This window comes from Macaca fascicularis, chromosome 5, assembly GCF_037993035.2.
Source record: "Macaca fascicularis isolate 582-1 chromosome 5, T2T-MFA8v1.1".
In the NCBI taxonomy this organism is placed as follows: Eukaryota; Metazoa; Chordata; class Mammalia; order Primates; family Cercopithecidae; genus Macaca; species Macaca fascicularis.
The window spans coordinates 113,076,288-113,091,634 of NC_088379.1; positions in this window are offsets into that span (position 1 = coordinate 113,076,288).

Genomic DNA, 15,347 nt, shown 5'->3' on the forward strand with positions numbered 1-15,347 from the left:
ATCTCTAGACTACTTATAATATCTAATACAATGTAAATACCATGTAAATAGTTATTATACTATATTGTTTTTATTTGTATTATATTTGATTGTTGTATTATTATCTTTATGTATCTTCCCCTCACACTTTTGATCCACAGTTGGTTGAATCCAGATGTGGAACCTGCAGATAGGAAGGGCTGACTGTACTTTGATCCTGCAGCCCTAGGAAATGGATGTAGCTTTCTAGCAGTCTCCTCCACTTTTACCTCTCAGCCTGGCCTCCACCTCCTCAGTAGACTCTCTCAGTAGCAGCCAGAGAGGTCTTTTTAATGTACCATAAGTCAGACCGTGTTCCTTCTCGGAGCCAGCCCTTAATGACTACTTATTTCACTCAGAGTAAAATCAATGCTGTTCTAGTGCCTCCTGGTCTCCTAGTACCTCTCTGACTCATCCACATTACTCTCCCTCCTTCCCCACTGCCGTGGTTTTTGTTTGTTTGTTTGTTTTATCTTCAGTCTCTGGTCTTCCTCAAATACACCAGGCACAGTGCCACCTTAGGGTCCTTTTCTCTAGCTGTCACCTCTGCCTGGAACACTCTCTGTTCCCCAACATCCGCTCACACCTTACCTTCTCGAAGAGGCCTATTCAGTATTCTTTTAAATACTACAATCTGTACTCCATCCAAAACCCCTTTCACTTGCTCTTCGTTTTCTCTTTCTATATACTTATGACATTGAATGTTGTGTGTGTTTATGTTTTAGTTCTTGTTTATTTTCTCCTGTTAGAAGGTAATGTCCATCAGGGCAGGAATTTTTGTACTTTTTGTTCCATGATGTAACCCAGGCTCATAAAGCAGGACTGTTCAGTAGAAGTACAACGTAAGCTATATAAATTTTCTAGTAGCCACACTAGAAAGATTAAAAAGAAACAATTGAAGTTAATATTAATAATATATTTTATCTAGCCCAATATACCCAAAATGTATCAAACATGTAACCAATATTTAAAAATATATTAAAATAATATTTCACCTTCTTTTTTGTTGCTGTCTCTGTAGCATCCAGCATGTGGCTTGCACTTACAGCACAACTCAATTCTGACTAGCTATATTTCAAGGGCTCAACAGGCACACAGGGGAGTGATTTCCACACTGGAAAGCACAGGCCTGGAGCAACGCCTGGCACACAGTTGATATGGAATACCTATTATTAAATAAATAAATGATTAAACAAAGGATCTTCTCTGATGCCATTGCCACATAAAATGAAACCTTCAAGGGAGCAGGGAAGGTAAACTAATCCATGCCCAACAGCATAAAAAACAATCATAAAAGAGTCCTACAACGACGATCCCATAAGACAAAAAGGACTTAGTTTTACAGAATTAGAGCTTTGGCAAATGTCTTGAGTGCCACTTTCTTGGAAGGGAAAGCCAAATGTAGTGTGATAGTGGTTTGGAATTAGATAATGAATGACCTTAATAGATTTTATTTTCAAAGAATGAGCCAATTCTCATCCTATAATTTATTCTAGAGTCTGAAGTCACAAAACATGAGAATTTGACTTATGCAAATCAAACTCTAAAATATGAGGAAGTGGCTTAGTCCAGCAAAGACTGTAGTCCAGCTGTTGGCAAGTCCTTATGCTTTACAACTTTTTTATGTTCTAAAAAAACAAACAAACTAAATAAACACATGGGTTTGTCTGGCGATGCCAGAGAACAGCTTCTGCTCGTGGACCGCGAATGCACTGATGCAGATTAAAACATGAAAGGTAGCCTGTGTCTTTACGGCCTGGATCACCACCATGTTCACCCCCTAGGTTCTTATATGGCCACTACATAGTTTCCCAAGTTTGGCGTGTTTACTTAGTACTGCCAACATGATTGCATAAATCAAGTGCTCTGACAGAAACACACCCTTTGCTCATTTTAAACTGAATGATCATTAATCTCTCATAATTTGCCATCCATGAATGCTATAGCACTTCTTGAAGTACAAAAACAAACTGTCAACAGCTTCAAAATATAGCAGCCCATTAATCTGCTAAAGCAAGTCCTAGGATTTTCCTTTCATTAGCATTATGAGTGAGGAAGCCGCTTTACTTCCTAAATACTCACACTGAGTGGTGCCTCTATCTTCAGTAACTTGCTCAAACTACTTCTCCTGTCAAAACGACATTTGGACCACAGTTTGTAACTTAACTTAGATTCACCAGTCAACAGACTCTTCACCTTGTATAAAAAAACTCATAGTGAACCATGTCAAACAATTTTGCTTTGATATAGCTCTCAGAGGCTATTTTGAAGAAATTTCTAAAGTCTGAAATAGCAGACTTTCCTTATGAATAATTTGTTCATAAAATTCCTTTATGATATTAGTAAATTAAGACCACAATATAAAATTATGAACTGTTTAAAATATTAACTATCAATCCTTGCACCGCCTTGACATTTGACTTAGAAAAAAAATGTTTTTGTAGAGCTTAATTTCCCCTCTAAGACCAATGAACGCTTTTACCTCTTATAGCTATTACAATAAAAACCTTCCTTTGAACACTCCTAAATCTCTCTTTTGATGAAAGAATTGAGATTATAAAAAGAATACAAAGTATTAATTAAACTACTACCAGAAAGTCTACATCTTATTATAACACAGTTGTGCCCTCAATGCTTTAGGAGCCCAAAATAGACAGCTGCAGGACAGGTCTTTCCAAATAAAGCAGCTTGGAAGAAGAACTGCTGAATATCCTAGTGGTGTCATTGTGTTTGACATGGGCTTCATTTTCTTTTACTCTCTAGTCTCCTTTGATGTCTGAGTCAATGCTCCTACATTGTTAACTTTAAAAATTATTTAGAAGGCAGGGTTGGGGGATGGTCAATCTGAGTTTAGGAAACTCTTCTTTCAAATAAAGATATATTCCAAGGTATGGCTGTGATCCAACTTCCACATAAAATGAAAATTTCTTACAGTATTATATGATGGAACCTGTGCCACTCCAACCTTCGTACATTTCAAATACAACCATTTCATAGTAATTACCTTCATATGTCACTTTTAAAAAAGTTTTTCCAGGAGGAGTCCTTAGGCTTTTCTAGGTAAATGATCATGTCATCGGCAAACAGCAACAGTTTGACTTCCTCTTTGCCGATTTGGGTGCCTTTATTTCTTTCTCCTGTCTGATTGCTCTGGCTAGGACTTCCAGTACTGTATTGAAGAGGAGTGGTGAGAGTGGACATGCTTGTCTTGTTCCAGTTCTTGGAGGGAACGCTTTCAACTTTTCCCCCTTCAGTATTATATTGGCTGTGGGTTTGTCACAGATGGCTTTTATTATATTGAAGTATGTTCCTTGTATGATTTTGCTGAGAGTTTCAACCACAAAGCGATGCTGGATTTTGTTGAATACTTTTTCTGCCTCATTGAGATGATCACGTGATTTTTGTTTTTAACTCTGTTTATGCGATATATCACATTTATTGACTTACATATGTTAAACCATCCCTACCTCCCTGGTGTAAAACCTACTTGATCATGGTGGATTATATTTTTGATATGTGGTTGGATTTGGTTAGCTAGTATTTTGTTAAGCATTTTAGCCTTTATGTTCATCAGGGATATTGGTCTGTAGTTTTCTTTTTTGGTTATGTCCTTTCCTGGTTTGGTATTAGGGTGATACTGGCTTCACAGAATGATTTAGGGAGGGTTCCCTCTTTCTCCATCTTGTGGAATAGTGCCAATAGGACTGGTACCAAGTCTTCTTCGAATGTCTGGTAGAATTCTGCTGTGAATCCATTAGGTCCTGGGCTTCATTTTGTTGATATTTTTTAAATTACCATTTCAATCTTACTGCTTGTTATTGGTCTGTTCAGGGTATCTAATTCTTTCTGATTTAGGCTAGCAGGGTTGTATCTTTCCAGGAATTTATCCATCTCTTCTAGGTTTTCCAGTTTATGTGTGTAAAGGTGTTCATAATAGCCTTGAATGGTCTTTTGTATTTCTGTGGTATCAGTTGTAATATCTCCTGGTTTGTTTCTTATTTAGTTTATTTGGATTTTCTCTCTTCTGTTCTTGGTTAATCTTGTTAATGGTCTATCAACTTTATTTATCTTTTCAAAGAACCAGATTTTTGTTTCATTTATCTGTTGTATTTTTGTTGTTGTTGTTGTTGTTTCCATTTCATTTAGTTCTGTTCTATCTTGGTTATTTCCGTTCTTCTTCAGGGTTTGGGTATGGTTTGTTCTTGTTTCTCTAGTTCCTTGAGGTGTGACCTTAGATTGTCTGTTTGTGCACTTTCAGACTTTTTGATGTAGGCCTTTAGGGCTATGAACTTTCCTCTCAGCACTGCCTTTACTGTATCCCGGAGGTTTTGACAGGTTGTGTCACTATTGTCATTCAGTTTGAAAATGTTTTAAATTTTCATCTTGATTTCATTTTTGATTCAATGATCATCCAAGAGCAGGTTATTTAATTTCCATGTATTTGCATGGTTTTGAAGGTTCATTTTGGAGTTGATTTCCAGTTTTATTTCACTGTGGTCTATGAGAGTGCTTGGTCTAATTTCAATTTTCTTAAATTTATGGAGGCTCATTTTGTGGCCTATCATATGGTCTATCTTGGAGAAAGTTCCATCTGCTATTGAACAGAATGTGTATTCTGTGGTTGTTGGATTGAATGTTCTGTATATATCTGTTAAGTCCATTCGTTTCAGGATATAGTTTAAATCCATTGTTTGTTGACTTTCCGTCATGATGACCTGCCTAGTAATGTTAGTGGAATATTGAAGTCCCCTATTATTATGGTGTTGCTATCTATCTCATTTCTTAGGTCTATTAGTAATTATTTTATAAATTTGGGAGTTCAAGTGTTAGGTGCATATATATTTAGGATTGTGATATTTTCTTGTTGGAAAAGGCCTTTTATCATTATATAATGTCCCTCTATGTTTTTTTTTAACTGTATTGCTTTAAAGTTTGTTTTGTCTGATATAAGAATAGTTACTCCTGCTCACTTTTGATGTCCATTGCCTGAAATGTCTTTTTCCACCCCTTTCCCTTAAGTTTGTGTGAATCCTTATGTGTTAGGTGAGTCTTTTGAAGGCAGCACATAGTTGGTTGGTGAATTCTTATCCGTTCTGCAATTCTGTATCTTTTTTTTTTCTTTTAATTTTTTATTATCCATTAAGTTCTAGGGTACATGTGCACAATGTACAGGTTTGTTACATATGTATACATGTGCCATGTTGGTGTGCTGCACCCATTAACTCATCATTTACATTAGGTATATCTCCTAATGCTATCCTTCCCCCATCCCCCTACCCCACAACAGGCCCCAGTGTGTGATGTTCCCCTTCCTGTGTCCAAGTGTTCTCATTGTTCAATTTCCACCTAGGAGTGAGAACATGTGGTGTTTGGTTTTCTGCTCTTGCAATAGTTTGCTGAGAATGATGGTTTCCAACTGTATCCATGTCCCTACAAAGGACATGAACTCATCCTTTTTTATGGCTGCATAGTATTCCATGGTGTATATGTGCCACATTTTCTTAATCCAGTCTGTCATTGATGGACATTTGGGTTGGTTCCAAGTCTTTGCTATTGTGAATAGTGTCGCAATAAACATACATGTGCCTGTGTCTTCATAGCAGCATGATTTATAATCCTTTGGGTATATACCCAGTAATGGGATGGCTGGGTCAAATTGTATTTCTAGTTCTAGATCCTTGAGGAATTGCCACACTGTCTTCCACAATGGTTGAACTAGTTTACAGTCCCACCAACAGTGTAAAAGTGTTCCTATGTCACCACATCCTCTCCAGCACCTGTTGTTTCCTGACTTTTTAATGATCGCCATTCTAACTGGTGTGAGATGGTATCTCATTGTGGTTTTGATTTGCATTTCTCTGATGGTGAGTGATGATGAGGATTTGCCGTTTACATTCAATGTCAGTATTGAGATGTGAGGTATCATTTCATTAATTGTGCCATTTGTTGCCTGTGTACTTTGGTTTTGGTTTTTGGTTTTTGGTTTTTAAATTGTAATTTTGTTTCATAGGTCCTGTGACATTTATCCTTTAAAGAGGTTCTGTTTTGATGTGTTGCCAGGATTTGTTTCAAGATTTAGAGCTCCTTTTAGCAGTTCTTGTAGTGATAGCTTGGTAGCGGTGAATTCTCTCAGCATTTGTTTGTCTAATTAAAGACAGCATCTTTCCTTCATATATGAAGCTTAGTTTTGCTGGATACAAAATTCTTGGCTGATAATTGTTTTGTTTGAGGAGGCTGAACATAGGGCCCCCAATCCCTTCTAGCTTGTAGGGTTTCTGCTGAGAAATCCGCTGTTAATCTGACAGGTTTTCCTTAATAGGTTACCTGGTGGTTTTGTCTCACAGCTCTTAAGATTCTTTCCTTCATCTTGACTTTAGATAACTTGATGACAATGTGCCTAAGCAATGATCTTTTTGCAATGATTTTCCCAGGTATTCTTTGTGCTTCTTATATTTGGATGTCTAGGCTTCTAACAAGGCTGGGGAAGTTTCCTCAATTATTCCCCCAATGTGTTTTCCAAACTTTTAGATTTCTCTTCTTCCTCAGGACCACTGATTATTTTTAGGTTTGGTCATTTAACATGATCCCAGACTTCTTGGAGGCTTTGCTCATATTTTCTTATTTGTTTTTCTTTGTCTTTGCTGGATTGGGTTTATTTGAAAACCTTGTCTTCAAGCTTTGAATTTCTTTCTTCCACTTGTTCAATTCTATTGCTGAGACTTTCCAGAGTATTTTGCATTTGTATAAATGTGTCCGTTGTTTCCTGGGGTTTTTGTTGTTTTTTATTTGTGCCATCTATCTCCTTGAATATTTCTCCCTTCACTTCTTGTATCATTTCTTGGATTTCCTTACATTGGGCTTCACCTTTCTCTGGTTAGCTTAATAACTAACCTTCTGAATTCTTTTTCAGGTAAATAGGGGATTTCTTCTTGGTTTGGGTCCATTGCTCGTGAGCTAGTGTGATTTTTTTTTTTTCTTTGAGGTCTTGAAGAATCTTGTTTTGTCATATTACCAGAGTTGGTTGGTTGGTTCCTTCTCATTTGGGTAGGCTCTGTCAGAGGGAAGGTCTGGGGCTGAAGGCTGTTGTTCAGATTCTTTTGTCCTATGGGGTGTTCCCTTGATGTAGTACTCTCCCCCTTTTCCTATGGATGTAGCTTCCTGAGAGCTGAGCTGTAGTGATTGTTATCTCTCTTCTGGATCTAGACACTCAGCAAGTCTATTAGATTCCACCCTGGTACTGGGGCTTTGCTGCACGGAGACCTGTGATGTGAACTGCCTGTGGGTCTCTCAGCCATGGACACCAGTGCAGTATTTGGGGTGTCTCCTGAGTCCTGCAGGAACAATCCGCTTCCTTCAGGGGGCCTGCAGGTCTTCTCAGGTTTCCTAATTTATTTCTCATGTCATTCTGGAGCAAAATTTCACAATATGAACCTCCACATGCTGCTGTCAGTCTGTCCGAGTTGAAGCTGCAATCTAGTCTTACCTCCCATCCACTATGATCCCCATTCAGTCAATCTTTCGTATGTTACTTCTATCCCATGTTCATTGACTCTGTGTCCATTATGGACAATTTAAGATTATATAAGTAATTTATGCACATGTACTTGATATTTATACTATTTATAGCTAAAACGGTTGCATTTTGCCAGCAAATTATTACCTGAAAAGAATAGAAGTGTCTTGCCAATGATTTGCCAATGTTCTCTTATAGGTGACTACTTAGAGCCAGAGGTACAATAGAAATAAACACCCCGTAATAAAGAGGAAAAGTTGCAAATGTTTGCAAAAGTTTTCAATCTAATGGGTATCTAGCTTATTTGGAAATGTTATGGAATACAATTTGAGCTATAATATTAAATCAATTTTTTTAAGTTTGAGATTTTACCAATTTTTTCTCCAGCCATAAAACATTTTCAAAGCATTATTTCTTTAATAAATAACACATACACATATATATGCATGTTTAGTGGCAGATACCTAGATTCACTTTGTAAAAAATTCTCTAGACCCTCATTCCTTCTAGATTTCACACCCTATCCTCACTCCCTGCCCTCTCTCTCTCACTTCCTTACTCTGCAGATTGTTTTAACCTCCAGCAGAATTCACTACTTTCTCTCAGATTTTGCATCAGAAATGTCTAAGATGAGACATATGATTAAGGAGCCTGTAAAATGATGGAGTTTTTTTAACAGTCTAGGAAAGAGAGAAGTTTGTAAAGATTAATAAAACCACACCAGCAAATTATATTCCTTATAATTAATAAATTGTAATATGGATTATAAAATAAAATAACATGTTGTTTTGAGAAAAAAACATAGATGGGGAGGAGAGTCTGAGAATCCTTCTCTGCAGAAGTTGAATTTGAGCTGAGCTGAGCTGAGACCTGAAAGATAAAACCAATTTCTGTGTTCAAAGTCCTCACAGTTCAGATAGAACAGTAGACCAGTAACAGTGATGTTACTAACAATTGACTGAGAAAATGACCTTCTAATTTTACTTTTTTTTTTTTTTTTTTCCTGAGACAGAGTCTCACTCTGTCACCGAGCCTGGGGTGCAGAGGTGCTATCTCAGCTCACTACAGCCTCAACCTCCCGGGTTCAATCAATTCTCATGCCTCAGACTCCTGAGTGGCTGAGATTACAGGTATGTGCCACCGTGCCCAACTAATTTTTTGTATTTCTAGTAGAGACAGGGTTTCACCATATTGGCCAGGCTGATCTCAAACTCCTGGCCTCAAGTTGATCTGCCCGCCTCAGCTTCCGGAAGTGCTGGGTTTACAGGCATGAGCCACAGCGCCCAGCCATAATTTTACTTTTCATGTTACATTTTCATTCAGTGAGCCTCATAAGAGTAAGACAAAACTTAACACACTTGGTCATAAATTATGAGGCCGATCATATGAAGTGGCTGATATCTGAACATTTTTTTTCCTATAACAACCTAAAACAGAGAAATGAAAACAAACAAAACCTCTTAATGCAGCCTATTTACATGCCTTTCATCCCCACATTAAGTGATTGTAACCCAGAATAGTCTGTGGAAATTCTCTATCTTCTCCAATTTGTCCCACTGCCAAAGGCATACAGTGTTAAACAGAGACTTGGATCCTGGAAACAGTTCACAGTTTCCAAAGGCACCTAATTCTACCCCCTGGATGTGAAATTGCATATGGTTGCCCGCTTAAAGTTCAGGGTCATAGCTGACACTCAGAAAATGTTAAAAGGTAAAAATAGTACCTCCAATAATTTTTCTACTTGTCCCTGATGGAGTTCAGGACACACTCCCGCAAAATCCCACCACGCATACTGAGTATTCTAAGCTAGAGAAAAGAGAGGAAGCAGACAGGTCTCTCTGACTTCAGCCCTTCTCCCATAAAGAAAGTCATAAAACGTAGAAAGATTTTTCTGACCTACCCCTGAAGCAAGTCACAGCACCCACACGAGAGGTTCCCCATCCCCATGTCATCAGCAAAAAAGGAAAGAGTATTATTATCCCTGACAGGAAGAGGCTGAGAAAGAAAATAAACTTTTTTTCTGAGGAATGCTAGCCCCCTTTAAATTGTCAGACCCAGAGAGGCATGGAAATGAGACAGCAGTCATATACCACTTTAACCCCCGTCCTTGAGCTAAGTAATCATTTTGAAAGCACTTACTATGTGGGAACTAAACCAACTGATGCCACAAATATCTATAAATTAACCTAACAATGCCATACACTGGACATTGTAACTGAAAATCCACTACAGTTCAACAATGTATAGCCAATTGCTAAACAATGTTATTTCTGAAAGCCAAAGAGAATTCCTGAAAAACAATTTTGTAATCTCTCCATCCAGATTCATCCATTTTTCTTTAAAAGTTTGAGTCTCTCTTTTGTTCTCTGAAGTGCTTCCCAGGGCAACTTGAAAGTGTCTTGTGGGCTGCAGTCCTCGACCTTAGCTCAAATAAACTCTCTATCCTAAATTGCCTCCATTTCTTCCTTTAGGTTGACAGGGCACAGAGAAGAATCTGAGCAACTGGGTCTTCCCAAGACCCGCCAGTTTATTATCATTAGATCAGACCCTTCCTGCTCAATCAGATTTTTCCACAACTCTCCACTCTTCATGAAACCTACTATTATTAAACTAACGTTTAATTGTTTCTTCACATCTTCATTTCTTTGTAAAGTCTCCTGTGTCATTTAAAGCTTATATTAAAGTAATGTGTATGCCTTCCTCTTGCTAATCCATTGTTTGCTATGGAGGCCTCAGCCATGAAGTGAGGGTAGGTGAAGAGAAGATATTGTTCCTCCTCTACATCTTGCTCCCATGCAACATTGTTTCCTCCTTTTGTGTTCAGTATGGGCAAGTTGTAGATGTACACTTTAGACCACAGCATAATAACTCTGCAATTAAGAATAGTGCCTATTGATTAGTTACTTTACTTTTCTGTGTGGTGGCATTTGGAGAGCCCTAGCAATGATAACAAATGATAAGGATCCTCCTTACAGGTATATGATCATGGGTTAGCCCACTAAATAGATACAAATGAGTCTAAAAATGCAAAGATATGAATGGAAAAGAATTATTTCCCTTAATGCAATGTTTACCTCAAAGACTCAGGTAACTGCAGATACTTTTGAAAGTATTTTGTTGGCTGCACAGGAACGTTTAGGGCTAGTTAGCTAACTAGTTAATGCTGCTTATATTCTCTACTAGGTCTTGTTTTATATGTTTGAAACTGGTCAGTAAAACTTAGGATGGTGATTAGCTGGCATTGACCATTTCTGAGGTCATGATGGGCGTAACACACACCTAATCCGATGTGTGCATAAATTAAATGAAACAAAAAGCCATTTCCTGAAACACTCAATAGGTGACAGAAAAACAGAAATGACTGAAATAAAAGCAAAACCTTTTTTAAAAAACAATCAAAATTTCTAGGTCTTCAGGACTTAGCCTAGCATTTCTTTTCCTTAAAGCACTTTTAAAACAAGAAACAATATAGTATTTCACTGAAAACAATAACATCTATTATTCCCATTTCTTATCCCTCTCCATAAACCAGAAGGGCCACATTCCCACTGGGCAGGGTGTCCAGTTTCCTATAGTCTTTGTTTTCATTCCTAACAAAAGCTAATGGCTAGACTTTTCTTTATGAGCAAAAATGCTCTAGAGAAATCTAATTTTAGAGACAAAAAAAAAAAAACCTGAGGCATATCAAGGCCAAATGAATGATATTACTGATCATTCTTGTGATTATATTAATAATTATAATTAAATCTGTTTAGAGCTAACCACACACCAGGTAATATGTTAAGACGTCACATGCATTAACTCATTTTGTTCCTTAAACAGGTCTGCAATTTTGGTATTATTTTTCCTATTTTACCAGTGAAGGAAAAACTTTAAGAAACTAATAATCTTATGGGAAAGCTAGTAAGTAATAAAGCAAGGACATTAAACCACTCCATTATACTATCTCTTAAACAACAGACATCATCTATTGAGCACCTTCTATGTGCCAGTTACTTAACTACACTGTAACATTTAATACTGACTGGAATAACCCGTATTATAGCTGTGGCAACTGAGAGTAAAGAAGGCCAGTAATTTGCCAAAGGCTGCACTGCACAAGAAAGACCATGGCAGAGGCTTGACTTAAATAGAGGCCTAGATTTTAGAAGCCCCTGCTATTTCTTCCAGGCTTTCCAAAAGATTCAGAGGAGCCAATATTTTAAGTCCACAGGGCTTGGTTTTTAACACTCCTCCGCGTCAAAGCCTTGTTCATCCACCAGTCATTAGCACACTTAGTTATTCCCAGACTTAATCTTATCCCCAATCCTTTAGATGTAATTATTTGTCCCCTGTGATCATTACAAACACCACTGATATGCAATTACCTATGCTTTGGACTTTTTCAATCTATTGTAATGTCTCCAAATGCCCTGGGACTTAAGCTCCTACTTTTAACTCTCATATCATTAACAATTATTAATGTGAGAGCCAGAATGGATATTTCCATATAAATAGCCCCAGTGACTGTAAAATTACCAAAGCAAAAGCTCATAGATTCCAGCTACCAGAACAGACAAAGGCTGTGCTAAGAATATCTCTGATCACAGCCAGAGAGAGTCCTTGGAGAGTTTTTGATTTGATATATGATAAAGCAGTTTAAAACACTACATTTTTGAAAGTTAACTTATTTATCTCTTCCATGCTCTAAATTTAACTTCTGGTTTTAATTTAAAATCATCGTAAACTATTTATAACTTATCAGTAAAATGTACATTTACAGAAAGTCAATCCTAGGTCATAGAATAATTATTTGGTTTATCTGGTTTTGTTTTAGGAGGGGAAAAATGAATCCAGAGTGTCAATATAAAAGACCATTAAATATGTGCTTATATCTTTCTCCCATCTCTAAATTCCAAAATGAAGAATTTTTATTCTCTTCTCAGTTTGTATACTTTATAGTAGATCCAAATTTGGGTTAACTTTTTGCAAAGACATTTTGGCTTTAACATAGACACTCTGCCTCGTGGTCAAGTTACATTCTTTTGCAACTTGATGTGAATCACTTCCCATCCGTGGCCCACAGTCAATCTCTCTCTTAGATAAAGTTACGTGCAGTAATAAAATTTTAAACATGAACTCAGTATATGACTAGCTGTGAAATAAAGTTTCTTGATCATTTTTGTTTATTCTGAAACTGACAGACAGGTGTGCGTTATTTTTCCAGAGGCTTACAATGAGGTCAGAAGAAAAATACAGTATTTTGTACATTCCACTAATACTGTGAACTGAATTATTGTAACATGCAGCTGTTCTCAATTTTGAAAAGCCAATGCTATACTCTGAATTACAGAACTTTATTTTTTTTTATTTAAAAATGAATTAGAATGGGAAGCACAATCAAAGAGCAGAGTACAGCTTAGCTCAGGATCCAAAAATACAAAGAAGAAAAATTTTACCTAGAGACAAAAACTACATAAGTTTAGTACAATACCTGTTTGGACAGTTTTAAATGTGGTAGAATAAGAAATGTGTCATTTATTTATACATAGCAAAGTTTAGAGCCACAAGAGACAAGCATGGACTCAAGAAATGGAGACATTTATGGCAAATACGACCCAAAAAAAAAAAAAAAAAAACTCTAGCCCTGATAGATCATATAGTCTATGAGGGAAGCTAGACATTAATAAATAATTACAACGTAAATATTTAAACACATGTGAGATAACTTATAGAAAAGTGCAGGGAACTGTGAGAACTTCTCACTGGAGAACCTGAGCTGGTTGGGGTTGGAGGTGGGTGACAGAGCAGGCCCCCTTGAGGAACTCCTATGGGAAGGGAGCAGGAAACCAGATAAAAGAACTGGGAGAGCCAGGGAGCACGTTCTCCAGTGACTTTGTGATATGCTGGCAAAGAGACAGTGTAAATTGCATATTTCCAGATATGGGATCTACTTGGGATGTGTGGTGAAACTAATTATTCAAACTTCATGACCAAAAAAAAAAAACAAACACAAATATCTGGTCTCTTAATTTCATTAGCACATATTATCACTGATTGTGTCTTTTAATTTAAAAAAAATCAGTTCAATCTTTATCTCTCATGTCACAAGGATTACTTTATCTTAAGAAATTTTAGTTAAATTGTTCAATGTTCCTTTCTCCCTGTAATGGGCACAACCCATTTCCTCATTTACATTGTTCTTGCCATCTCTTCATTATATGGAGTCTCCAGTCCCCTAGACGACTTAGCCCCTTTTCCCTGAGGTGACCACAATACCCCATGCAAACCTTCATATTTTTTCTACTGTTGAACACTCACATGTGAGCTTTTTCTTGCCCGTCCACAGTAAGGAGCATAAAACCCAAAGAAAGAACAAACAGGCTTCATATAACTAGGTCACACCTATCACATTTTATGTTCCAAGACAATTAGTTGGGTTGGAATTTCCCAATGAAAATATACATTTTATTAAACTGGAAACAGAACCTTGATAATGATTCTTGGATCCCAGCATGAACAAAGTGTTTTATGTTCCTTTCAGGGAAAGAAATAAAAATGAGGGCAAAAAATCTAGTGATTTTTTGAAACAAAAGTGATTGCAAAACATTATTTTTTGGCTTAGAGTAGAACTCAAATAATGATACCTTATTTGAAATTGCTTCAGCCTAGAACATTCAATATTTATTTGTTTGTTTATTCATCTTAAAAAGCATGTGAGAAACTAGAAAATGCAGGTAACTTATTAAATGCCTCTACTTATTTACCTAACTGGAGTTAGGCAGAAAACATTTATTTCTTTCTAGTACTATGGAAGATTTATCCATGATTCAATGGTATTTTGTTGTTATATTTAAACTGGAATAAAGTAGATATATAGAAAATTATACAATAATTTTAAACGACAAAGGAGGCATTGTTATATTAAATTATTTTAATAGATGTGCAGTTCACTGAGGATTATCAAATAATTGAAAAAGATTATGATGTAGGCTGATCGCTTGAGTCCAGGAATTCGAGAACAGCCTGTGCAATGTGGCAAAACACCATCTCTACAAAATACAAACATTAACTGGGCAGGGTCGCACATACCTGTAGTCCTAGCTACTTGGGAGGCTGGGGCAGGAGAATAACTTCAGCCCGGGAGGTGAAGGTTGCAGTGAACCGAGATCACACCACTGCACTCCAGCCTAGGCGACAGAATGAGACCTACACACACAAACACACACACACACACACACACACACACACACACATACAATGAAAAAAAAATGTCATTTTCCTATAGAATGCTCTCCAGTCACTGATAAAGAATACTCCCCTTTCTCAATGTTTGCTAGAAATCTCATTTGAGTTTAACAAAGTTCAATTTAAGAAGTTTGGCCGGGCGCGGTGGCTCAAGCCTGTAATCCCAGCACTTTGGGAGGCCGAGACGGGCGGATCACGAGGTCAGGAGTTCGAGACCATCCTGGCTAACACGGTGAAACCCCGCCTCTACTAAAAAATACAAAATACTAGCCGGGCGAGGTGGTGGGCGCCTGTAGTCCCGGCTACTCGGGAGGCTGAGGCAGGAGAATGGCGTAAAAACCCGGGAGGCGGAGCTTGCAGTGAGCTGAGATCCGGCCACTGCACTCCACCCTGGGCGACAGAGCGAGACTCCGTCTCAAAAAAAAAAAAAAAAAAAAAAAAAGAAGTTTGATCACATTTAATGTTTTTATTTCCTTTGCCACAGTTTTTTCCCCCTTCAAACTAACTTCTAACATAAATCAACTTTAAAAAAAATTTTTTTTTCAAAAAAGACACTTTTTTTTATGTAAGGTAGTAGAGTTCACCAAAG